This window comes from Hyperolius riggenbachi, chromosome 1 (genome assembly GCF_040937935.1).
Source record: "Hyperolius riggenbachi isolate aHypRig1 chromosome 1, aHypRig1.pri, whole genome shotgun sequence".
Lineage (NCBI taxonomy): Eukaryota > Metazoa > Chordata > Amphibia > Anura > Hyperoliidae > Hyperolius > Hyperolius riggenbachi.
In genome coordinates, this window is record NC_090646.1 from 249,999,318 (window position 1) to 250,027,084 (window position 27,767).

Sequence of the window (27,767 nt, forward strand, 5' to 3'; positions counted from 1 at the left end):
AAGATGGGGAGCAGGGCTGCAAAAGAAATATTAAACAGGTTATACAACTTTACTACACTATATAAAATGTAGCTGCAATTTTCCTGAAACTGGACTTTAAAATGCGTTGTGGATAGAGGTGGGGTTAGATCTTAAAAATAAGTGCAATTACTATCAAACTTTTTGACTGCCCTTTCCAACCCTGTAAATTATTGTGAAGCCTACTACTGCTCTCAGCAACATGGTATTCAACAGTATGAGGCTTTTTTTACAATTCAATTGCGATTTCCAATTCCACTAGATGCTAGCAACACAAGAAGAAAAGCACAGAGAATGTGAATACCACAAAGCAACATTGTAGGGATTAGGCAACTCTCATATTTATTTTCTAATGTTGGGTGGCTGGTAGTTAAAATGTGTTGGGGTGTCAACAAATGCTCTTTCATTTGATAAATGCACAATTGCCACTGGAATCCTTTTACACTTCTTCATGATGCGGTTCGTGGATATTAGAGAACTTGCATTCCTTCACCTTCTGTTTGAGGATGCCCCATAGATCAATAGGGTTTAGGTCTGGAGACTTGCTTGGCCAGTCCAAAACCTTTACCCTTAGTTTCTTAGTTTCTTTAACAAGGCACTGGTTTTCTTGGAGGTGTGTTTGGGCTCATTATGTTGGAATACTGCCCTGCGACCCGATTTCTGAAGGGAGAGAATCATGCTCTGCTTCAATTTGTTGCAGTACATGTTGGCATTCATTGTTTCTTCAATGAATTGTGTCTCCTCAGTGTCAACAGCACTCATACAGCCCCAAACCATAACACTCCCACCACCATAATTAACTGTAGGCAAGACACACTTGTCTTTGTACTCCTCACCTGGCTGCCACCATACAATCTTGACACCATCTGAAAAAGTTTACTTGATCTCATCAGATCAATTACTCCAGTAATCCATGCCCTTAGCCTGCTTGTTTTTATCAAATTGTTTGCGGGCTTTCTTGTACATCATCTTTAGAAAAGGCTTTCTTCTGGGACCATATCCATATAGACCACTTTGATGCAGTGTGCAGCATATAGTCTGAGCACTGAGAGCCTGACTCCCACCCCTTCAACCTCTGCAGCATTGCTGCCATGACTCATATGTCTATTTGCAAAAGACAACCTGATGCTTAGCATGTACACTCAGCTCCTCTTGTTGACTATGACAAGGTTGTTTTTAGTGCAACCCAAACGGCAGCAGGGTGGCGTATTGGTTAGCGCTCTCGCCTTGCATCGCTGGGTCCCCGGTTCGAATCCCAGCCAGGTCAACATCTGTAAGGAGTTTTTATGTTCTCCCCGTGTCTGCTTGGGTTTTCTCCGGGCACTCCGGTTTCCTTCCACATCCCAAAAACATACAGATAAGTTAATTGGCTTCCCCTGAAATTGTCCCTAGAATATGATACATGCACTACACAATACATACATAGACAAATGACTGTGATAGGGACTAGATTGTGAGTCCCTCTGAAGGACAGTTAGTGATAATATACTCTGTACAGCGCTGCGTAATATGTCGGTGCTATATAAATAAACCCATCCTGTAAAACTGCTGTATGGTCTTGACCAACATGCTGCAGCTCAGTTTCATGGTGTTGGCAATCTTCTTGTAGCCTAGGCCATCTTTATGTAGAGTAGTAATTCTTTTTTTAAGATCTTCCGAGTTCTCTACCATGAGGTCCTATGTTGAACTTCCAGTGATCAGTATGAGAGAGTGTAAGAGCAAATACACAAAATTTTACAAGCCTTCTCCCTATTCACATGAGTGACATGACCTCAGGAAGGAAAGGTGTCTAATTAAGCAGAATTGTGTCATTTTTCACGTAGGGGTGTACTCACTTTTGTTGCCAGTGCTTTAGACATTAATGACTGTGTGTTGAGTTATTATAAGTACTTTACATTTACATCAACGGGTCAAATCTTCAGTGTTGTCCCAGGGCAAACTTACAACTACTTTAAATGTGAAGCCCACTGACAGGAACTCATTATTACATTATCATAGTTTCCACCCCCCCTCCGCTAAAAATGCCATCCCAACGGTCAGCTCAAACGCGTTGAAAAAATAGTTTCTAATGGTACCGACGTGGAAACTCAAAAGGATGCATTAAGACAAAAAAATTTGAAAAGGGGTTACCCTATGCAAAGTTTGACCCCCAAAAGATGTAAGCCCCAACGTGATCTTAAACAGTTCCGTATGCCCTTCGTCTCAACACGTATAATACATGTAGCGAGCTGGTTGAGAGGGCAATTCGGAGCCATTGGCATCTACTACAGGATACTTTTCCCATGGTACACTCCACCTAATGTCCTTAAAAATGGCCCCTACAGTAAGGGATAAGGTCTTTTATCATCATACTCCCAAGACACAGGACTCGAATGACAGGTTTGGCACATTTCCATGCTTAAGTTGCCACCTATGCAAACATATTGCTAAGGGTGGATCCTTCACACACCCAACCACCGGGGCAAGATTTAAGGTTAAAAATAGTTATACTTGTGACTCTAGTTATGTTGTTTATTTGATTAAGTGCCCCTGTGGTTTGGGTTATGTGGGGATGACCACCAAAGCACTGAAGGTCAGGATGTCTGGCCATAAGACGGCCATATGAGGAAAAGATATGACCCAGGCTGTCTCAAGTCACTTTACCATAGCAAGACATAACCTGTCTCAACTTAAGGTACAGATTATAGATAGTGTCCCAGTAACTTGGAGGGGTAGACTGAGTAGACAGGATGAATTATTAAAACGCGAGGCTTGGTGGATTAAAAAAAAATAATGTAATGGGGAAGGGAGGACTAAACAGGGACAGGGAATATGACCTGAGTTTCTGTATTTAAATTTACTTAACATCTTTCACCTTCATTGCTGTGTTTTTAGATGTTTTGACTCTTATGGTGTAGGTATTTATTCTATTGATATGTAATGAGCACCCATCGTGTGTGCAAGGATTCATGGGCATATTGGGGATTTTTTGTTAATTCTCAAATTTTTCTTACATTTTTTCTCTTATAATTTTTCTTACAGATCTCCTGATGGTTGATGGCGGGATACACATAGCGGCATGGTAAGAATATTTATTTAACTGCCGGATGTACAGTCCATGACATCATGTCAGTCTTATTGTCAGCTGTGCGGACATTTGGTCTGCTCCTTTGGCTTTGCTGCATAGACTGCCTTGATGATATCTGGCTCGGGTGATTGGCTCCCTTGTTTATGTTTTTAGCTGCGTTCTGACGTTCGCTTCTGACCCACACCATTATGTGATTGGTGGGCGGTGGGCACCGGCTTTGATTGGTGCTTGTGACTCTTCTCCTCCCTCCGGCTGACATCATCTCTATCGGCTCCACTTTGCGGGAGTCGCTATAGTGCTATGCCGCTGTGGGTTGCCCTTGCTTCACTCCTTGGGCGGTATGTTTCTTTGTGCTGACATCCCTACTTGTTCCCCATCAGGTTCGCTCATACATCCAAGCACACTGATTGGTGCTCACAAGTTTGAATTAATTGGCTAATTGTGATTTGTATTCTTATATAAGTTGATGTCAACTGATGTTTATTTTGGGGCTGAGTGGCTCGAAAAAGAGCTATAACACCATCAAACAACGGGCTGTCGCCGCCATAGCCTACTTTTGACAATGCTGTCATTTTAATGGAAATCTAATAAAGAGCTAATCTTTTTACTTTCCTATTTTTGTGTGGTGCCAGCCTTTTTTTCAAAGACGAGCAGTGTTGTCCCATGGAAATATGTAAAGATAAAATATTTAGAAAAATTTTAGGTTTGCTCACTTTTGTGAGATACCGTACATTTTTTAATGGGGGATTGTCACACTTTATGTTATTCTTTTCAGAAGTGCTTTACGGGAAATATATATATATATAAAAGATAGCCAACCTGCCTATTTGACTGCACATTGTTCTAGGAGCTGGACCGTGCCACTGCCATCCATGGAGTGCTTTTGAAAAAAAAGGCATTTCTAAGAATCCCCCATGAAGAGTTGGACTAGTGAATTTATTAGCCCTGTCAGATGAATACTTCCTACTGTATCCCACAGCTTCTTGTGGACAGTATAGTGAATTTCACTCTGGGGCATATGTACCGCTTATTTGTATAAATCCACATGTATTTAAAATATTCCACATTTTCACAATAGTGCTGTGAGAGAACGGGGAAAAGCCGCCATGTGTACTGACAGCAAGGCGGCTGATTCCGCGTCCAACGCGGCGGTCTGCACGCGGAAGCGTGCATCTAGTAACATGGCAGAACACGGAAAAGCCGCCGCATGTACTGACAGCAAGGCGGCTGGTTCCGCGTCCAGCGCGGCAGTTCGCACGCAGCAGCGCACAGCTGGTGTGGCTGAGCCTGTTAGTTCACACAGGTTTAGGAATACGCGCGCGCGCGCTGAAAGGCAGAACTTTTATGATGGTCAAGGGGGGATCAGCTGACCAGGCCGGTCAGCTGACCTCAGAGCCGGTAACCATTGGTTGATCACTTTAGGGTGGCACCAGAGAGCACTGCTCTATATATGGTTACTACTGGCCACTCTCAAATTTTCTGCCGTTGTGATCACTACGTGGAAGCACTCAGACCTTAGTCAGATCCAACAGTGTGTTTGAACCAGGAGGACCTGGGAATTCACACTGAGTCAGATTACTTGTGTTATTATTCTGTTATACTTCAGACTAGTTCCAGGGTGTAGAGACCACGGACCTCACACCCAAGACTAGGGAACTTGTGTTATTATTCTGTTATACTTCCGACTAGTTCCAGGGTGTAGAGACCACGGACCTCACACCCAAGACTAGGGAACTTGTGTTATCATTCTGTTATACTTCAGACTAGTTCCAGGGTGTAGAGACCACGGACCTCACACCCAAGACTAGGGAACTTGTGTTATCATTCTGTTATACATCAGACTAGTTCCAGGGTGTAGAGACCACGGACCTCACACCCAAGACTAGGCATTGTTTGATATTTGTTATGACCTGTAGCTTTCCTGACGATCCCTCTGCTTTCTGATTTGGTACCATGCATATCTGATATCACGTTGCCAAACCCTGCCTGTCTTGGATACCGAATCAGCCTTCTGTCTTTGTACTTTATCTGTCTGTGTGTTGCTGACCTGGCTTGCCCGATCTCGAGAGCTATCTCTCTCCATTTTAGAGATAGTCTCCTAGATCAGTCAGTGACATCCACCTTCAGGTGTCACTCACTCTCTGGTCCTTCCTACCTTCAGCCTGCCTCCACCCCTTGGAGAGTCTCAGGCTGCTGGTAGGTTTCTGTACTCTCCATAGCAGCGTCTTCTGTACTGCTTAGGGTCACCTGTTCATCAGGTGGGTTGCTCAAAGTCATACTGTTACACCAAACACTTACCATATATATCTAGAGGTGTCCAGAGGTTAGCACTATATCTGTATTATTGGTGATTCTGCAGATCATCCATAATCAGGTATAGATCTGTATTCTTGGTGATACTGCAGATCACCAATAATCGGATTCTCTCTGCGTGCTGACACCGATCGTTACAAGTGCTCTTTTTTAACTGACACTCTTTAAACACTCCTCTTTTTATTTATCTAATACATATCCTTAAACCGTCTCCTTCTTGATGTCTAATAGGGATGATCAATGAGATGCAAATATTTTTGAGTTTTTGCAAATTTATGCAAAGTTTTATGCAAATATATGCACTTGAAAATGGACCAATCAATGTAAGCTTTGGTGGGACTTGATTGGTCCATTTTCAAGCTGCATATATTTGCATACAAATTTGCAGACATTTGCATGAACTCAGAAATATTTGCATCTTATTGATTATCCCTAATGTGTAATAGTTAAGGACAAAAATAATCAGTTTAGTCTCAACACATACATTGAGGCATGTTTTAATTTTGTTGCAATTGCAAATGTGTTGAAAAAAGAAATGCAATTATTAGGCTTCATTTTGTATCACGTTTTCATTCACTAGAGCAAAGTGTATGGTGGTTTACACACTGGAGTTAAGGATGTGTGCTAATGCAAAAAAATAATAATACAAAAACGAATTTTCCCCTGAAATATAGTTGCGGAATTTGACTAAATTGTAATGACAATCCATAAATGTGGCATTTACAAAACATAAATCTTTTCCAGAACTGTTATGTAAACCTTTATAAGGCTAGTAATGTCGTTCAGAGCTTATTTGAAACTCCCTGACTCAAATAATGGTTAAAAATGAATGTGTCAGCCCAATTTTTAAGACAAAGTTTGGGACACCATGCCTCAACAACAAAACATAAAGTGCCAGAGCCTTCAATTTGTGAAAATAACATAACACTTTATTCATACAAATTCTAACCTACAAAGTGACAAAGAATTACAAATATTGGTTATCAATATATGCTCCAAATTGCAGCAGGACCGATCAGCAGAGGTCAAGTTAAGTTCCATTGTTGAGAGGACATCAACTGGACTGTGAAATATAGAATGCATTCTATGTAGATTATCAATTTTTAGAGACCGGTAAAACATCCGAAAGGTAGAATTACTCACTTAGTTCCATGACTAGAGACAATTTAACAAAGAGCACTCCAATTGCAGGTGTCTGCAAGTGGTGATATTAAGTCATTATGCCAAATTGCACAAAGATTGCAGTCACAGCTAGTCGCAGGTGAACTAGAAAAGTAAATTTACCAGTTCTTCAAAAAAACCTGATCTTTACAGCCAGGGCAGGATTGGGACAGTCTGAGGACAAAGATATACAAGTGACCCTGGAGGAACATAGGGGTAGAGGAAGTGGGTATGGCCAAAATGAACAAGGTTATATGCAACAAACATGATGTGCCAAAGTTCAATTTCCTCCAGGAGTGTCACACTTTCCAGCTCCCTCCACAATGTGTCACAGCTTTCTACATTTCTCATCGTGTCCCTCATAGTGTGCCAAATACTATGTCACAAACTTAAACAGTCCTACATAAATTTCCCCAAATTTCCAGTAGCTCCAATATGTGTTCCAGCTTTGCAGTGCCTATAAAATGTGCCTAATCTTTCCAGTCCCCCTTCCTCCCCATGTGTTTTACATTTCGAAGAGCACACTGTAGTGTTTCATACATTTTGTAGAATTCCATTACACTACAAAGTGTGAGATCACACTTCTAACAGAGACTGGTGGAGTGCACTAACTACTCAAAGAGATTAGGGGAGAGGGTTTCTGTGTGACTTGTACATATTTAGGAGAGTTTTCAAGGATATTCACCACACCATACATTCTTTTAATTAAAATGGTACACATTGTATGGTGCATAATAGTTGAGAAACATACAATCCAGCTAGACTAAACATATGTTAAAAAGAGAGACCATTCCATAGTGCTGAAGACTTGGACTGGTAAGGTACATGAACAAAATGATCTTTTAGCAAGAAAAAATGGACATAGAAGCAAGTGTGGTATGGAGATGGCTTGGAATTAGGCACCAAACACAGCACAGTGGGGAGACAGCAGCAAGAGGAGAAATGCCAAGCTGCTGGCCCTGAGCACAATCCCACTGCTGTCTGCCTGCCACACTGTGCTGTGGACCTATTCAAAAGAGACCAACATCACACCTGCTGCTATAAAAAGCACAGTGTCTGACTATTTTCTTCACACTATGGAATTGCCTAACTTTACAGATTAGTTTAGTTAAGCTAGGCTGGGTGTTCCATCATTCTGTGACTTTACTTAAAATCAATCATGTTTGCACCATATTGCAAGGAGTTCCTGTTTTAAATTGGATTACAGACATTGTATGTCCACCTGTGACTGCTGCAGATATGCTGCATAAGCTGTATACCACTCTCAGGCATCTATTCATTGACAGTGAATGGGAAATTCCAATGTGATAAAGATATTATCAACAACAAGCAATTACCAATGACATGCACACATTACCAAATACACAGAAAGAAAAATTTCAAGCGCAAAACACATTTTTTTCAAGTTCTTAATTGAAAGGTGTAATGCTCTCATTGCTAACATTTAACTGCATCTGGGACTGTGACCCTGATGACACGCAAGCTCCTGGTGATAAAGCGCAATCTGACCAAACTAACGATGGTCATTCATCTTTTGGTGAATTTGTTCCCCAAAGGGGATATCAAGCTTATGGACACTGGAGTGCTTTTATTCTCAATATGATTACCAATACCAAATACAAACAGATATCATTAAAAGCTCATAATACCAAGAACAGGCAGATATTGAACATTTGTTAGTACTTTTAAAGCCTATTGAAAAAGTGCTCAATGCTTCCTAAAAATCAATTAAATATAAAGTAATTGTCCAGTGCGTACCTGTATGCCATAGATATGTAATCAAGTAAAGCAAAGCACGTGTGAAAAGAGATAAAGTACTGCTTGTTCAACAAAGGTATTCAAAAAAGCCTAGACATCAATAACTGGATTAGAGTTATTTTTCAAACTAGCTGTTTTCTTCAATTAGCATCATACCACTCCGGTTGTGTAATCAGTCATTCAGTCAATTTAAATGATGAAAAGTAGTCAGTTTGCTGTTTAATTATCATGCTGTGTCTCATACTAAGCATTGACCAGGACAAGCAAAATAGAAATTTGTCTTGGAAGTTCAGAGAGAAAATTACACACACATTTGAAAGGTTTAATACCTTCTCCAGGTTGTTTGATGTTCTTCTGAGAACTGTGGTAAATACTGTACTATGAAAAAAAGACTTAAAGTATTTGAGTCAATCACCTTGGATGAGGCCACAGGAAGAAAAATGATCACAAAATAAGCAATAAAAAGCCAAGGGCAACTTCCAAAGAGAAGTTGAACTCTGAGGTCAATGCCATTCAGTGTCTGATCAGACTATTGATTGCTCTAGGGCTAGGTTATTATATAGCCACACTCTAGATATTAGTGCCAGGGCTCAGCTACTAAATAGCTGGCCTCAGCAAATAATATTTAGATAATGTAATGGGCCACGGGGCTTGGCTATTTTATAGTCAAGTTAGAGATAGTGATTTAGGCTAACTTAGGTTTAGTTTTTGGGTGAGTGAAAACTTCATCGAAGTCAGGGAGGGGAGGTTAGGGCTAGGTGTATAGGAAGGGGATTGCTTTGAGAGCGACGGTTAGGGTTTCACATTTAGGCAGGGTTTGTTTCAGGGTTAGGTGTTTAGGAAGGAATTTACTCAATAAGGAGGTTAGGGTTAAGCTGGCCACTAACAGTCCAATTTCTAGCGAAAAATCGTTCGAGCGATCAGAAATTCTGATCGGATGAGAAAATCGTTCACTACACCATCAACTAACCAATCATTGCTTCCTATCTATCACGACCACCAAGAAAATCCAAATATTCGTTCGACGAAAATTCATTCGGGCGACATTTTTTTCACTCGTTCATAATCGTTTGTGTCCACCAATGGAGATTATATACAACCAATCCGATCAGAATTTCTGATCGCTCAAACGATTTTTCGCTAGAAATTGGACCGTTAGTGGCCAGCTTAAGGCATCAGGCAAGCTGATTATAGAATATTGGTCACAGATAATTGCTATGCCCAATGTGAACAGTTAAACGTATGCTTCGGGCATATCTTATGAAAAGGCTTCTGCATATAGAAGGGGGCTGCAACCGTGAACAAAATGAAAGAGTACAGGAAAGTTGGGAAAGGAAATAAGGGAGATGACGGAACAAAATTATAAGAATTCCAGTTCTGAATAGCATGTTTATGAACTTACACATTCCAAGTCAAGAGAAATCAAGTGGAATTTTACAGCATAAATGGATAACCGCTATTTATAAATATTAAAAAGACCTTGTGTAAATGGTTGCTATGTCGCTCTTGGCATCACTATGGTAAACACTGTGCTTATATTCTTATGCTGAAATATCATTATCACTTTGATAATTGAACATGCAAGTAGGAAGGTTTTTTGCATCTCCCTTAAGAGATTACAACTATAAAACAACAGCTGTTCTAAACCTTGCAATAGCCTGAGGCAGCTAGTGATATGACAATAATTCTGTAATACAACCCTACCCTTAACAGTACTCTGTTGCTGTTCTATATAGGACTGAAAAAGATGTCACATCACATACATGCTTTTGTTGAGTCACTAAAGTTAGTGTGATAAAAACAGCAACAGCATTGACTGAACAAGATCTCGCTTGGAAAAGGATAATCCACTAAATTCTCTATTTTACTGTTTATGAATGTTACCATTTTAGCGACTGATAAAACTAAGGTGAGTAACCTTGATCCCTTCAATAGTACATGGCATGTACAGGATATATCTATTAAACATTCAAATGATCTTTTGTTTTTTCCAATTAGTGTTTATCCTTGTGGAGTGCTGCCTTCATTTACATTACAAACGATTCTATGTATGCAGTCTGAAAATTTGTACACAACTACTCTGCTGTCAATAGCTTACAATCAACTGCCTTCTGTTCCATCTTCCCTCTCAAGCTGTCTCTATGATTCGCCCATAAAGAGTTCTACAGCAACATTTTCTCAAGGTCATTTTTATTTTTCTACAAGAACAACATAGGATGTTTGTCACTTCTGCAATGAGTGTTAGCATAATGCAATTCAAGCATATACTATTGTAACTTTGCAGTATACTAGGTTGCTTTATTTATTTGATGCAGCAAGATTACTGTACCATCCACAACAAAAAGAACTCTCAGATAAAGTAACTGCAGCACTTACAGTTAAGGGTTCAGGGCTCTTTTATACTTGTGCTTGCGTTTTGCCATGTTATTCTGATCGCGATTTGTAAAACAGAAGCATATAGAGTTGTGATGGGGGAGCACAGGAGAGTCAGGAAGACACAATGGGGACAGTTATAAGGTGGACACAGGGGGAGCCAAAGCTACACAAAATAGACATAAAAGGTACAATAAGGGCATAGTGAGACACAAGGGGAACACAGAGGTACACAAGGGGGACACAAGAGGACACAGAAGGGCAAAAGGTGGACACACAAGATACAAGGGGTACACAAAGGGACAGAAAGGGACGCAAGGGGCTTGATTCACAAAACGGTGCTAACATAGTTAGCTTGCCTAAAAGCCCCTTAGCACACCTAAAGCCCTTTAGGATGCGCAAAGTTTTGCGCGCTAAGTTAGAGCGTGCAAAGTTTAAGCGCTGCGTGTTGCGCACGAAATGTCACACCAGGTGCTACTAAAATGTCGCACTGGGTGCCCCTAAAACATTGCGCCTGAAAAGTCGCACGGTGCGCCATTTTGGGCACACCCGGTGCAACGTTTCGCACGCACGGCGCAGCGCTAAACTTTGCGCGCGATCAATAAAAGCTTTGGGCGTGCTAACTGTTTAGCACCCTAGTTAGCACGCCCAAAGCTTTTAGGCGTGCTAACTGAGTTAGCACCCTTTTGTGAATCGAGCCCTAGGGGGACAAAATAGGTTTAAGGAGGACACAAGAGGTACAATGGGACAATACAAGGGGTCAAAAGGCACAAAGGGGGTACAAGGTGACATATACATTGAGAGGAATTCTGGGGAAAATATCCATAAGACATCCCTGCACCATGGACACACCAGGTTTAGTATATTTTTTCCCTTGGTTTTGGTCCTCTAAACATAGGTGTGTCCTATAGCCAGGAATATTGTATAGTTCAAGAATACAGTAAATCAAAGAGGGCTTCAGCAAAGTATTTCACAATATGCACAGAACATTGTATGTTTTTTTTTTCCTTGCATTTTTCTCTAAGAGTTTGCTTTTCAATTGTATTATAGAATTGTACAGGTTATAGATCACATGAAAGGTTTTGTAAATATTTATTGGGGTCTAATGTTTCCTATTAAAAAATGGAATTTCAACAGATATATGTTGAGGAATACCGGTACGAACACTTCGGGGCATTTCAACATGAACTGTGTTGGGCCAGGATCCAGGTCACAGGTATTTAGGCGGAGGTGAAGGAGGATGCTTGATGTGACTTCTTCATCAATTTCTTTGAAGTTTGACCAAGGTGTTACGTTGTCTCTGCTAATGGTCTTCGGCGCTATATTAGGCTCAGATGCTGTAAGTTGGATGGCGGATCTTATAGCGGAGACTTTGTCTGTGAAGAAATGGGCAAATTAGTGGAGGTAGGCAAAGAAGGTATTGGAGTAGAGCAGGAATTATCCACAGAAAAAAATCCAAGAAGTTGTCATCTCCTAAACCCTTCTTGGTGTGTCATAGATTGGTACCTCCATTCACTCTACTAATCACGCCTGTGATTCCAAAGAGGGTTTCCTTGATGTTTTCTTTGAGCCTTTCCATATGTTTCTTATTTACAGTGGTGTGAAAAACTATTTGCCCCCTTCCTGATTTCTTATTCTTTTGCATGTTTGTGACACTTAAATGTTTCTGCTCATCAAAAACCGTTAACTGTTAGTCAAAGATAACATAATTGAACACAAAATGCAGTTTTAAATGATGGTTTTTAAAAAACCTCAAAACCTACATGGCCCTGTTTGAAAAAGAAATTGCCCCCTGAACCTAATAACTGGTTGGGCCACCCTTAGCAGCAATAACTGCAATCAAGCGTTTGCGATAACTTGCAACAAGTCTTTTACAGCGCTCTGGAGGAATTTTGGCCCACTCATCTTTGTAGAATTGTTGTAATTCAGCTTTATTTGAGGGTTTTCTGACATGAACCGCCTTTTTAAGGTCATGCCACAACATCACAATAGGATTCAGGTCAGGACTTTGACTAGGCCACTCCAAAGTTTTCATTTTGTTTTTCTTCAGCCATTTAGAGGTGGATTTGCTGGTGTGTTTTGGGTCATTGTCCTGCTGCAGCACCCAAGATCGCTTCAGCTTGAGTTGACGAACAGATGGCTGGACATTCTCCTTCAGGATTTTTTGGTAGACAGTAGAATTCATGGTTCCATCTATCACAGCAAGCCTTCCAGGTCCTGAAGCAGCAAAACAACCCCAGACCATCACACTACCACCACCATATTTTACTGTTGTATGATGTTCTTTTGCTGAAATGCTGTGTTACTTCTACGCCAGATGTAACGGGACACGCACCTTCCAAAAAGTTCAACTTTTGTCTCGTCGGTCCACAAGGTATTTCCCAAAAGTCTTGGCAATCATTGAGATGTTTTTTAGCAAATTTGAGACGAGCCTTAATGTTCTTTTTGCTTAAAAGTGGTTTGCGCCTTGCCATGCAGGCCGTTTTTGCCCAGTCTCTTTCTTATGGTGGAGTCGTGAACACTGACCTTAATTGAGGCAAGTGACGCCTGCAGTTCTTTAGATGTTGTCCTGGGGTCTTTTGTGGACTCTCGGATGAGTTTTCTCTGCGCTCTTGGGGTAATTTTGGTCGGCCGGCCACTCCTGGGAAGGTTCATCACTGTTCCATGTTTTTGCCATTTGGGGATAATGGCTCTCACTGTGGTTCACTGGAGCCCCAAAGCTTTAGAAATGACTTTATAATCTTTACCATACTGATAGATCTCAATTGCAGTACTTTTGTTCTCATTTGTTCCTGAATTTCTTTGGATCTTGGCCTGATATCTAGCTTTTGAGGTGCTTTTGGTCTACTTCTCTGTGTCAGATAGCTCCTATTTAAGTGATTTCTTGATTGAAACAGGTGTGGCAGTAATCAGGCCTGGGGGTGACTACAGAAATTGAACTCAGGTGTGATAAACCACAGTTAAGTTATTTTTTAACAAGGGGGGCAATCACTTTTTCACACAGGGCCATGTAGATTTGGAGTTTTTTTTCTCACTAAATAATAAAAACCATCATTTAAAACTGCATTTTGTGTTCAATTATGTTATCTTTGACTAATAGTTAGCGGTTTTTGATGAGCAGAAACATTTAAGTGTCACAAACATGCAAAAGAATAAGAAATCAGGAAGGGGGCAAATAGTTTTTCACACCACTGTATATCTGGAAAAGCTGCCTTGCGAAGCTGTCATCTGTTATTAAAATGGAAGTGTTGCTTTTAAATTATGTGTATGCTTTTCAGAACCCAGACAGATATAAGATCTACCCACCTTTTGGAATGGGCAGCATAGCTACAGGAGTGCAAATGATCAATACACTTTCTTTCATGCTTTGAGTGGAATTTAGTGCCAATGAGACTGAGAGAATTCTGAGTGTTTTTATGACAGGCAAGCCATATACTGTTGCCATGGTTTCTGCAAGCTTTCTAAAAATGTTATAACAGCTGCAGGCTTAAGTTGAAAAATATTATGTAATGTCATTTAGTAACAAAATTACTTTCACAGTAATGATTTTTGTTCTATAGATGTTGTACTAAAGTGGAATAAGGGCTCTTATACTCTACAAAATGCAAACAGAATTGATTGCGATTGAATTTGCGATTTTGCAATGCAATTTTTCAGCAATTGTGCTTTGTGATTTCAGTCAGACAGCAAGAATCTTGGCCAATAATTGTGCCACAGTTACAACTAAGCTGAGCCCCGAACCACCAAGTGTCATTCTTAGAGGTTAGCCACCTCTTCCTTTGTGAACAAATGCCTGAAGTTTTTGGGCCAAAAACAACCACTATCCATAGTATAAACCCCTGTATCTCTGCATCCCCTCCTGTCCCTGTGTCTGTGCTTTTACACTACTGCGCATGTTTTGTGTAGCATGCGGGCAGCGATTGGGACTGGAGGAGAACAGGGTCAGTGGGCGGGCATGTGTGCGCATGGGCAGGCGTGTGTGTGGGCATATGCTCAGGTGTGTGCTTGGGCGTGTGCACCATTGGGTACGTGGGCACACGCAGGCCATGTGCACTTACATGCGGCAGTGGTCACAGGGGCGGGAGCTGAGTGGGGTTGTGGGGGAGGAAGAGAACCCTTTATATGAACAGGCTTAGGTCTACTAGTATTGTTCATAATTTCCAAAATTAACTAAAGCCTCCAGTTCAAGCTGAAGAAAAGCAACATGAAGAAAAGCAACACTTAAACATGGATGATACCATCACCATCATGCTTCCCCATGAGTATGGAAATGCAAAATGTTGTTTTTGGGTCAAATGTACCATTTGGAATTGTGGCCAGAAAGTTTATCCCTAGTCTCATCAGACCATAACACATTTTCCCATATGCTTTTTGGAGGCACACCTATGAATGTGCCGCCAGTATATATGTGCGCAGGGCAGGGCCGGCCCGCCCATGAGGCGGGGTGAAACTTTTGCCTCAGGCGGCACTTCTGGGGGGGCGGCACCCGCCCGTCCGTGTGTGTGGGGGGCCGCCCGAGCTGGAGAGGATAGCGGGCAGGAAGGGGGTATTGGGCCTAGCGGCGGGGAGGGGGGTCGGACCCCCCCTCCCTCGCCTGGGTCCCCCGTCCTCCGCTCCCCTCCAGCTTTAAAAGTGACGTCGCTGGCTGCAGCTAGCTACATTGTAAGAGGCAACGGGCGGGGATCACTCACCTCTTCCTCGTTCCAGCCCGAGCCTGCGCTCCACTGACGTCACTTCCTGCTACGCCGAAGGAAGTGACATCAGTGGAGCGCAGGCTCGGGCTGGAACGAGGAAGAGGTGAGTGATCCCCGCCCGTTGCCTCTTACAATGTAGCTAGCTGCAGCCAGGGGCGTCACTTTTAAAGCTGGAGGGGAGCGGAGGACGGGGGACCCAGGCGAGGGAGGGGGGGTCCGACCCCCCTCCCCGCCGCTAGGCCCAATACCCCCTTCCTGCCCGCTATTCCCTCCAGCTCGGGCGGCCCCCCACACACACGGCTTGGGGGGGGGGGGCGGCGATTTTTTTGAAGATCGCCTCAGGCGGCAAAAAGTCTAGGGCCAGGCCTGGCGCAGGGTAAAGCTGATATATGTTGTGTATAAGTACAACCATCACTTAGGAAGAGGAGTTGGGTTTATATGAAACAACATTACCCCTCTACATTGATATAACACCTAAAACAATGTATATGCCATTGGTCCAAAAGGATAAATAAGTGTCCCTTTTTAATGAATGTATGAGGAAATAAAGAAATTAAATGAGGAATAATTTGTTCAGGATAATCTCACGAGTCAAGAGAGGGAATCCCTAAATAAGCTTAGAAATTTGCAGGACGTTATTATTAAAAGGGGTGACAAGGGAGGAAATATCGTTTTGATGCCCAAAGAGATGTACTTGACTGAGATTCACCGTCAATTAGAGATGAAAAATGCTATGAACGCGTCATGTTTAATCCTTTTGAAAAAGTGATAGAACAACTAAATATGAGATTACAATGGGGATATTTAAATAATATACTGATGGAAAATGAATATAAGGCCCTGTTGGTTGAACAGTATGTAATAACTACCATATACATAAGATCTAAGATACACAAAAGCTTAACATGTCCTCCAGAGAGACTGATAATTTCAGCAATTAGTTCTCCTATGGAAAGGATAGCTCAATATGTTGACAAAAAGCTTAAACTTATGGTAGAAAGACTTCCATCCTTTGTGTTAGACACTATGCAGTTGTTGGAAAAGCTAAGCCAAGTCTAATTGCCTGATATTGTGTATCTTGTAAGCTTGGATGTGAAATCCCTGTTTACATCAATTCCCAATGATGTCGGCCATCGAATGATTAAAAAATATCTTGAGAGATACTGTCCAGATAAAGATCGCAACAACGATTTTGTGGATATGTGGTTGCAATTTATTTTGAATAAGAATTTTACATTTAATTAGCCTTTTTATCGGCGATGTATTTATCGGCGTCTGTCTTCACCTGGGTGCTTGGGAGTAGGAGGTAGTCTATGTGGACTAGGCGTATGTGGGGCACGCCCCTTTGTGGCTCTGCTATGTGGATGACATCTCTATGTTGTGGACAGGCACATTGTTGGAGCTGGATGAATTTATTGATCGTTAGAATAATAATGCCTACAATATATTTTTGACAAGAAAGGAACATAAGACTTGCCTTGAATTTTTAGATATAAAAATTGACCGCAGGGGAAATATCCTCCATGCAACAACCTTTAGGAAACAAACAGCAGGTAATCTCTTACTTCATTATCAGAGTGCACACTTACCCTCACAAAAAAAGCAGTACCCATGAGGCAGTTTCTTAGACTTAGAAGGAACTGTAGCAATTTGCAGGACTTCAAAGTGGAGGCACAAAATTTGAAGTTATGATTACAGCAGAGAGGTTAACCTGCTAGATTATTGAAAGCACCATATTATAGAGCTCTCAAAACAGATAGAAAATTTATTTAAAAAAAAAAGAATAAAAAAAAATGGTGGATTAACATCCACGGCTGATTGCAACATATGGCCCACACAGGGTCAAGTTCAAAAAGGTGCTGGATAAATATTGGCATATCTTGTTGAGGGATAAAAAGAAAGCTATAATTGTGGGCCCAAGGCCTATTGTAACAACTAGACGTAATAGGAATTTATCTGATATGCTGGTACAATCAGATTATAAACCTTCTCCAACTCAGAAATATAGATAAAGAAATGGTATGTCTAAATGCAATACTTGTTCAATTTGTGAATTTGTGGATGTTACAGATAGGTTTACTGATTCTACAGGGGAAAAACAGTTTACCATAAAAGGTCCTATGAATTGTATGACTGCCAATTTGGTATACCAGATGAGTTGCCCATGTGGTAAACATTATGTGGGCAAGACAAAATGAGATTTTAAGTCCCATATATAGGAACATGTTAGAGATATAAAGAAATCTTACAAAAAAGAAAAACAAGATAAAACACCTATTTCATTGCATTTTGCCACATATCACCATTGTGACCCCAGAGGCCTTAAGGTAAAGGTAATCTATCTATTGAATCTAAGCATTAGATTTTGTAACTCAGAGGCACAGTTATATCATAAGGAAAGTTATTGGATTTATACTTTACATACTTTATCTCCACTGGGTCTGAATACAGATCTTAATATTAATTATTAATTAATAAAGGTTTTCTTATAAAAAGGTTGTTATAATGTATTCTGTGGTTAAGAGCAATCTAAAATGTTGTGCATGAATGTTTATTGTTTGTTATCAGGTTCCTTTATCTTCTGTCCTCAAATATGCCTTATGCAATGTTGTTAAGTAGGTTAGGTAATTATAAGTGGTCTCTTATTGTCTCCATATATATGTGCTTAGCAATTGCCAGTCTAAAAACAGAATGGTATATATTCTATGCTATGCAGTTAGCTAGGAATCCACAAGATGTCGCTCTTGTTTAATGTGGGTGATCATAGTAATTTAACTAGTGTACTATTTGCAATAAGTGCTACTAGATGGGGTCGATCCTATAAAAGGGAGGTGAGGGTGATATTATGCATCCTTGCTACGCAGTATGTTCTGAGGAAGTCTTGTGGGTGGGACGAGCTAGGCTGCACCCAAATCCCCCACGCTGTTTTAACAGTGCTTGTTTGGAAGATACATTTTAGCCAAGCCTGGATTTTTTTCTTTTGTGAGAAGAGGCTCTTATCTTGCAACCTTACCCTATAGTCACAACATATGGAGACTGTTGGCATACATAGTACACAACCAATACTTTCCAGAAAGTCCTGCAGTTCCTTTAGTTAGCCTGTAGTATTATTGGCAATCTTCTGGATCTGTTTTCATCTTATTTTTACATACTTTTTGGAAGGATGTGTGTTGTTCTGTACCCCCTTCCTCTGACTGATACCTATGAGATTCCTTTGATGCCTTGTAAGTTCTTTGTAAGCCATGTCTTTTACTGCAGCATGGTCAATGAGATGCTAATGATTATAGAGCATAGACTAAAATATAGTATGGAAACATTCAGCTGTGTTGGAATTTGCATTCCTGCTCTCATTGGGTGATGTCCATATAAAAGCCTCTTCCTCTCTTGACACTTGGCCTGTCATAATCTTCTGCTTTGCCTTAGCTGTTGACTGAGTCCCACGTATCTCAATTGTAATTTACCTTGTCTTGATTCCTCGTGGATGGTTGCTGTTCCTGCATTGGCAGATGGCAAAGTCCTTCTAGTTCAGCTAGTTTGAATTTCCTATAAAGCCAATATATTGCTTACCCTGCTCCTACACAAGTCCCGGTGGCGTTAATTACTATTGCCCCTTCAGGCCACCATGGATAGTTGCTAGTCCTGTTCCTGTGGATGCAAATACAGCAGAGGTTGCTATTAGTTACGCTCCTTCCTATTCTGTGTTTTTTCGTGCCTGTGTGGATGTTTGCTATTGCAGCGGTTGTGATTAGTTTGGCAGACAAGATTGGCAGACATTCCTTCCTGTTTGTCTGTTCTTGTCTTATTCAGTGTGAAGGGCAACAGAAGATCAGAGCTGCGGTCGCGTTGAGCAACCATTGTGGCAGTTATCAGAAGTTAAGAGCTGCGGTGGCTCTGAGCAACCTTACTCCCAGTCTTAAGTCTACAGCTCCTGCTGTGATCTGTGTTGTCTCCTCCTCAAGTGCACCCTGCACTTTTTCTTGATATCCTCCTATAATGTTTATCTTGTTTAGTGAGCTCTAGTAATACCCTTGTCTTCCCAGCCTCAGTCTCTATACCTTACACGCTGAAGTCCTAAGGGGTAACCATAGTCGGTTAGGCGTAATGGTCTCCCGTTCATGCAGGGACTTGGATTATAGGTGAAGAGAGTGGTATTAATTGGGGTATAAAGGCTGAAGGAAGACAAGACATCTGCCAGGCCTTAAGTTGTTATGGGGTAATTAATATTTAATAGTGTTACCTCCTCCACTAAATTTTACAAAAAGAAAATAAATTAATGCAATGCAATTCATATGGAACTATATGATGGTCACTATGTGTTGCCAAAGTCTACGTTGCTAAATATTAAAATGGCATACATACTATAAAATAATTGTTTTCCAAGTGGTCATATTTAATGTACTGTTTAGCCCCCAGAATTTTAACATTTAAGTGTTGTCAAATGTCAATAGTTCTTTTCTACTGAGTAAGTCAAGATGACTGATACTTAAACTTGTTTTTCTATAATAAGTAAATGTGCATTGTTCAATGGAATCTTAGACCTTACTTTGTTGTGGACAAGGGCATCTGTCTTGAAGACACAGTCACATTTTCCTCAGAAAGAATTTAGACTGCACATCAGCTGTTATCTTCCTGCCTAGAGGTTTGCCAATATTCACATTCAAACAGCTGTGAAGGTTACACTAGGGCACACAACAACATCATGTTTCTATATTTTTATGAGACTATCTTTTAGACAGAATACAGGAACACCCCTGTGACACAGTTTATTTTTACTCCATTAACGCTACCATGTGCTGTATTTTTTATTCCAGGTAATAGAAATATGTGTATCGTGTCATTAAATATATTAATGTTAGGTTAAGTGTCTGAAAAATCAAAAAGTGTTGTAGACCCAGTATCCAAGTTTAAGTATCCATAAGCACAAAAACGTACAGTGGGGGGAATCATGATTTGCTCCATTGCAAAAATGTGTAAGTTTGCTCATCTACAAAAAAATTTACAGATTGTAATTACCATGGTAGTTTAATTTTAATGGATTTAAACAGAATATAAACCAAAAAAGCTTGATTTTAATGTCATTGAGTGAAATAAATATGTGATCCTCAAGTAAAATATTACTTAGTGTTTGGTAGAGAATCCCTTGTTGGCAAGCTCAGTAGTAAGACATTTCTTTTAATTGGTCACCAAGCTTGTACACATCTCAGGAGGGATTATTGCCCACTCCTCTTTACAGAAACTCTCTCAATGCTTTAGGTTTCTTCTGCCTCTTGGCAAATTAGAGCCTTAGTTTCCTACACAGATTTTCTATAGGCTTGAGATCTGGAGAGTGGCTTAGCCACTCCTTGAGCTTAATGTGCTTCTTCTCTATAGAGACTGGTGTGATGAAGCACCCAATGAAGCCCAAGGAAGGTGTGTCTAGATCCACACTCCAGTACCAAAGGGTCACACTTCAAGCAAATCCAACACAGGTTGACATCACAAGCAGTCATTTATAGTTCTTTACATTTTATTTGGACGCCACAGTGTAATAAAAGTTACAGCAGGGACAGACTGCTGTTTCAACCGTCTTAGGTCTTTCTCAGGCTGCAACGGTCAATAAAGTGCACAGGAATACAGATACACCACCTTTAAATACATTAAAACATACATAGTAAACCAATGAGTAGGCAGACCTGATGGAAAACTATATGAACATGGAACTTACCCACCCATCCAAGGTGTATGATGACCCAGCACCTTCAGGATCAAGTTGCTTCACACAAATCTGCCCCAGTAATGGTCTCACTGATCAAGCTTTGGCTGATCATTTAGTCAAGTTCCCTTTATTGGATTCATTTGATGTGCTTCTACTTTAGTAGTTTCTTGTTGCCTTTATGGGTTTGTGGGTTTACAAACTTTCATGCTGGTCATTGTCATGCTGGAAAACCCATGCATGATACATCTTCAGTGTTCTGGCTAAAAGAAGTAGGTTGACATTCAACATTTTATAATACCAGAGGGTTGATTAACCACTTAACATCTCAGTCGTTTTCAGCTTATGCATCCGAGCAATGTTCACCTCCCATTCATTAGCCTATAACTTTATCACTACTTATCACAATGAACTGATCTATATCTTGTTTTTTCCGCCACCAATTAGGCTTTCTTTGGGGGGTACATTTTGCTAAGAGCCACTTTACTGTAAATGCATTTTAACAGGAAGAATAAGAAAAAAAATGAAAAAATTCATTATTTGTCAGTTTTCGGCCATTATAGTTTTAAAATAATACATGCCTCCATAATTAAAACCCATGTATTGTTATTGCCCATTTGTCACGGTTATTTCACCATTTAAATTATGTCCCTATCACAATGTATCGCGACAATATTTTATTTGGAAATAAAAGAGCATTTTTTCCGTTTTGCATACTTTACTATTTACAAGCTTATAAAAAAAAATAGAGAGAAATATTTCATCTTTACATAGATATTTAAAAAATTTAGACCCTTAGGTAAATATTTATGTGTTTTTGTTTTTTTTATAGTAATGTTTTTTTTGTTTTTTTTATTAAACATTTTATGTGGGCATTTTTGGGAGGGTGGGATATAAAAGTGTTTTATTTGGGGAAATATTGGTGTATTGTAATGTTTTTGGGCATTTACTTGTAGTTTTACTTTTTGGCCACAAGATGGCAATCTCGATTTTTTTTACATGACGTCACTCTAAGCGTACAATGTACGCTTAGAGGGACACAGCTTCAGAAAGAGCGTAGCTTCCGAGAGAAGCTGTCGCTTTTTCAGCGGGGGAGAGGAATCAATGATCGGGCTCCGTAGCCCGATACATTGATTCCGTGGCTACCGACTCCGCGGCCGGGAGTGCGCGTGCACACGCGCGATCGGCCGCGGGAGCGCGCGGGAGCGCGCCTGTCCTCCTTGACGTTTTTATACGTCAAGGAGGACAAAGTGGTTATTTAACAGAACAACTTTCATTTTGTAAGCAAGGCATGCATTGCTCATCCTATACGGAACAATATGCAAATAGCGTAATGCATGATAAATGACCAGCAGGAATGTTTGTAAATGTAACACAAGTTGTGCTATTTGTGCAACATATATTATGTTAACGGTGTTAATATTGTAGTCTTATGACCATCCATGGTCCTGTCATCTTTTCACCAAGCTTCTTGCTGATGGTTTAGTAGTCCATTCTAGCATTTTCCGAAACATCCTTTTACAGCTCTTTGGTTTTGCCCATGGTGATGTAGAGATTGTAATGTAAAGAACTTATTCTGTAGACAGGTGTGTTTTATGCACATAATGAATTGAGATCAGGACAGTATCTGTAATTGATTAATTGTAATCTGTGAGCCACATGGGTACATAACCAATCTGCGGCAGCCAGAGTTCTGGTTGGGTTTTAGGTGATCATATCTTTACTTCACTTAATGATATGCAAATACATGGATTTTTGGTTGCTACTCTGTCTTTTGTCTTTGAAATAATTTACATAAAATTACAAACTGTTTGCAAACAACCAAGCAGTAGGCAGTGATTCCACTACATACTGGCAAAAGTACAGGTAAAGGTAGCCATACACTGGTCAAATTGCCATCAGATTCGACCAACAGATAGATCCCTCTCTGATCGAATATGATCAGAGAGGGATCGTATGGCTGCCTTTACTTCAAACAGATTGTGAATCGATTTCAGCATGAAACCGATCACAATCTGTGGAGCTGCCGCTGCCGCCTGCCCACCAGCTATACATTACCTGATCTGACAAGCGCGACTCCCCCGGTCTCCGCTGTCTTCTTCTCCGCACTGGTCTCCGGTCCGGCTGGCTTGCTTCACCGAACTTCCTGTCCAGGGGAAGTTTAAACAGTAGAGGGCACTCTACTGTTTAAACTTCCAGCCAGGACAGGAAGTTCAGTGAACCTGCAGCCCTGGAGCCCAGAGCGGAGAAGAAGACAGCAGAGACCGGGGGAGTCGCGCCGGCCAGAACAGGTAATGCATCTCCGCTGTATTGCGTCGGTCATCAGGCATTCAAATAACGATATCTACGCACTCCTGACCTGCCGGCGATCGAGAAAAATCTTCCGCAGGGATGGATCGACGGTAAACGACGGGAATGATTGATTTCGGATGGAAATCGATCGTTCTGTCAAAAGTTGTAAACAATGTGTTACTGTATACAAATGATTCCTTGAATAAATGTATAAAGATGTTTGCATAGGACGGGGCCACATTCGAGCCCATAGCTGTGCCCTTCACCTGTAAATAAAATTGGTCCTCAAACAGAAAAAAATTGCAAGTTAAAACTAGCTTCAATAGACCACAAAGGAACTTCATCTGGCCTATGTCTAATCAGATGCACACATAAGGATATGTTCAACAGCCTCTACACCCCCATCATGTGGGACGGAGGTGTAGAGGTTCTCAACATCAAGCGTCACCAGAAACGCCCCCTCAGGAATTAAGTGGAGTCTGCGAATAGTCTCCAAAAACATTGCGGTATCCCCCAGATATGATTTTCCTGCTACTACATATGGTCTCAACATAATGTCCAAATACCTAGCTAAGGGAGAAAAAATAGAGTCAATGCCAGCAACTATAGGATGCCCCGGGGGGCCTGTCTATTCTTGTGGATCTTAGGACATATATAAAGTACTGGAACAACTGGATACTTTTGAATTAGGTACTCAAACAATTTGTCATCAATAATGTTGTCAGATTGAGCTTGTTGTAATAAATCCCTAATTTTCTTCTGGAATAGGTAACGTAGGATTATATGTCAATTTAAGATAAGTGGTAGTATCTGACAACAGGCAATTGATCTCATTCCTATAGTATTTGGATGATCACCACTGCGCCCCCCTTGTCCGCCTGTTTGATTGTAATGGACTTGTTACTTGACATTCACTAATGGCAGAACGTTCTTCCGGTGTCAGGTTGTGTTGTATCCGAAACTCTCCATATGGATGGAATCTATTCCTTATATTGTCAACTTGTTCATTAACTTTAGTAACAAAGGGGGGGTGTGGCCAGCATTCAGAGGAAGACGGACGCTAACTAGAGGAGCTCCTGCCTAAGCCTGTCCAAAGCGGCTAACAGCATGCCACAACCGGGGTACGAGATACCTTCTAAGCCGGAGGACATGTCCATGGACCCTGACCCATCCAAAGAAAGAAAAAAAAGACCTCCGAAGCTACAAAAACGTATGGACTTCTTCCCCCCGCCATCAGAACAGTGCAGCCAAGATGGCGCCAGAGATGCCGAGCCATCCGCATCACAAGCCTCTGCTACAGCTGACATCTCACAACAGGGAGCGGCAGATAATGCAATCTACTCCCCAGAGAACTCGTCTCCATTCCAAAGCCCGGCTAAGTCCCAACCACGGAGAGAGGAAACCAATAGCACCGGAACCACGGTAGGACTCGGTCAGCCGGCGGGCTCACCTCGTGGTAAGACACTGCCGGCATTCCCTATGGAGGCCTTCCCAGCCTCAGATCAAGCAGACACCCAAAGTAATATAAAAGATATCCTGCTCACTTTTAAAACCTCTCTTTTGGGGGGGCGTGTCCGCCGCGCGATCAAGCTGGACGCCTGAACTCGGAGCTCCGAGCTTCCCTCACTAACAGCGACAGCCAAAGCATACCAATCTGAGGTAATCTTACCTTAAACGATGGAGGAACAGATGGAGATGGAGGCCACTAACAAAAGAAAGAAAAACAGCGCAAAACCGCAAAGAATTCCGGAGATGTTTGCTGGAGCACAGGCCAGATCAGCCAACAAAGATGGCGCCGGCTCCAATGCACAGTCGCACACAGCCCAGCAGGGACTTCACCCGAGAGGACTACCCGCCTCTCTGTCGGATCCGAACACGTCCAGCTCTGCCACCGCAGGAGACTCCTCTCCCGAATCAGTATCACCCGAGTCCCGCAGCCCGGTCAAATCGAGGCAGAAGCTCTCACCACAGGAAGAGCAGGTAGGCCTAGAAATCAGCAATACCCCATCCCCGCCCGCAGCCATCTTTGCCCACACAACTCCCCCACAAGAAAGTACGCTGGAAGCCTTCCCAGCTACTGACCAAGGGCCGACTCAAGCTTATATGAAAGACCTAATAATGACACTCAAGCTGTCACTTTCTGCCGATTTTGCAACGATCACAGGCCACCTGCAGCAGTCTATTAGTATCCTAGGAGACAGAGTGTCTACTATGGAAAACAGCGTAGCCTCACTCATAGCTGAACATAAAACCTCTCTTTTGTCTGACATATCCACTCTGACTAAAGATCTGCACCAAGAGCTTTCAGCCTTAGGAGAAAGGGTCCACAGATCAGAATCCAAACTTTCAGAACTCACTAGAGAGCACAATAAAATGATTGAAGTCGCAGAAGCACAATCCTCAGACATCGATTGGCTTGAATTTAAATCGGCAGACCTTGAAGATCGGAGTAGGAGAAATAATCTAAAATTTAGAAGGATCCCTGAGCAAGTATCGATACATGAACTTAAACCATTTTTTAAAAACTTGGTTAAAGCTAGAGTTGAGCTGAAATTTTCGTAATTTCGCATTACTATAATTACGCATGCGAAATTTGCGATTACGATGCGAAATTAGCGTAGCGAAATTGCCATTAAAATCGTAATTGAAAATACCGTAAGCGTAATTTTCAACGCGAAATTTCGCGTTTCGTTCATGCCGTAATTTCGCATTAAATGCTACCGTAATTTCGCGTTAAACCGTAACGCTCCGTATAATATAAAAAAGCCGCCGACTTTAAGGGTTAATAGCAAAGCCCCCTTAAATGCTAAGAGCCTCAAATTTGGAGAATATATTAAGGAGATCAGGAGGAATAAGGGGAAATTTTTTTTTTCAAAAAGACCTTATAGTCTTTGAGAAAATCGATGTTAAAGTTTCAAAGTAAAAATGTATACATTTAAAAACCCGCCGACTTTAACGGTTAATAGCAAAGCCTGCTTAAAGTTTAGGAACACCAAATTCCTAGGGTATATTAAGGGGATCAGTGGGAATAAGAGGAAAAATTTTTTTTTCAAAAAGACCTTATAGTTTTTGAGAAAATCGATTTTTAAGTTTCAAGGCCAAAAATGTCTTTTAAATGCGGAAAATGTCAGTTTTTTTTGCACAGGTAACAATAGTGTATTATTTTCATAGATTCCCCCAAGTGGGAAGAGTTTTACTTACTTCGTTCTGAGTGTGGGAAATATAAAAAAAAAACGACGTGGGGTCCCCCCTCCCAGACCTCTTTAACCCCTTGTCCCCCATGCAGGCTGGGATAGCCAGAATGCGGAGCACCGGCCGCGTGGGGCTCCGCACCCTGACTATACCAGCCCGCATGGTCCATGGATTGGGGGGTCTCGGAAGGGGAGGGGCAGCCAAGCTTTCCCCTCCCCCTCCGAGCCCTTGTCCAATCCAAGGACAAGGGGCTCTTCTCCACCTCCGATGGGCGGTGGAGGTGGAGGCCGCGATTTCCTGGGTGGGGGGTTCATGGTGGAATCTGGGAGTCCCCTTTAAAAAGGGGTCCCCCAGATGCCCACCCCCCCTCCCAGGAGAAATGAGTATAGAGGTACTTGTACCCCTTACCCATTTCCTTTAAAGCGGAAGTAACCTTAACTGGAAAAATATCTGATGTGTTGCTTAATACTGCTTTAATAAATAAAAATGTATGTTTGCTGTAATATACCTTTCACATGTCCTCATTTCTGTTACTGCATGCTAGTAGACTGCGCAGCCATATGTTGGTTGGCAAATTTACAGTGCCATCCAGCTGATTCCTACTTCCTCCAGCTGCTCCTTTCCCCAGCAGCTCCTTTCTCCAATCACTGTGCAGTATGCAAATTAGCCTGTGCTAGTGTACAGTTACAGTGAGGTCATCTGGCTGCACCTGTGTATATAATGTTTGCCTGTGTTTTCCAGCCTCTCACTTCTCTGATCTGTATTTTCTTCTGCTATTATGTATTATGCTGGGAACTGTAGTGCCCTGCCTAAAACAAGACACCTAATGCTGTCAACAGGGGGGTCTTAGGTTTAGGCACCAACAGGGGGGTCTTAGGTTTAGGCACCAACAGGGGGGTCTTAGGTTTAGGCACCAACAGGGGGGTCTTAGGTTTAGGCACTAACAGGGGGGTCTAGGGGTTAGGTACAGGGAGGGTTACTTAGGCACCAACAGGGGGGGTCTTAGGTTTAGGCATCAACAGGGGGGTCTAGGGGTTAGGGGTAGGTACAGGGAGGGTTACTTAGTAATTTTTTTTTTTAACGTTATTATACGTTTCAGTATTTAAACGAAAGATTAACGTTTTTACAATTGCCGATTTAATGCACATTATTTAATGATTTATAACTTTAAAAAACATTAATTTTAAACGAAATACAGTACAATACA